At 40.9% G+C, this 433-nt stretch overlaps 1 protein-coding gene across 1 annotated transcript in view; it reads right to left on the bottom strand.

The window, feature by feature from the left end:
* Window positions 1-433, bottom strand: part of LOC119592147 (C-type lectin BfL-1-like) — a gene marked incomplete in the record, with an annotated part of 6167 nt that overhangs the window by 438 nt on the left and 5296 nt on the right.

The following is a 433-nucleotide window of genomic DNA, read 5'->3' as shown; positions in this document are numbered from 1 at the left end:
GGGAGCGGGGAAAATATTAGCGAGTTGTTGTTGGAGGAGAACTGGGAGTAAGGAAAGTAAAGTGGAATGTTGGAGATGAACTGGGATTGGGGAAAATATTAGTGAGTTGCAGATGAACTGGGATTGGGGAAAATATTAGGGAGTTGTTGGAGATGAACTAGGATTGGGGAAAGTAAAATGGAATGTTGGAGATAAAATGGGATGAAGGAAATATTAGTGAGTTGGAGATGAACTGGGTTTGGGGAAATAAAGTGGAATGTTGGAGATTTACTGTTGACGGGGGAAAAGTGGAATGTTGGAGATGAACTGAGATTGGAGAATGTGAAATGACATTGTTGGTTGGGATTGGGCTGAGGAAGATAAATGAGGTGAATCGAAAATGAAGAAAAATCAACCGAAAGGTCAAAATTTTCACAGCCACGACAGAAATCAG

Source organism: Penaeus monodon, chromosome 29 (genome assembly GCF_015228065.2).
Source record: "Penaeus monodon isolate SGIC_2016 chromosome 29, NSTDA_Pmon_1, whole genome shotgun sequence".
Classification (NCBI taxonomy): Eukaryota; Metazoa; Arthropoda; class Malacostraca; order Decapoda; family Penaeidae; genus Penaeus; species Penaeus monodon.
Note: the sequence above shows the minus strand (reverse complement) of the source record. Positions and strands in the feature narration are given on the sequence as shown.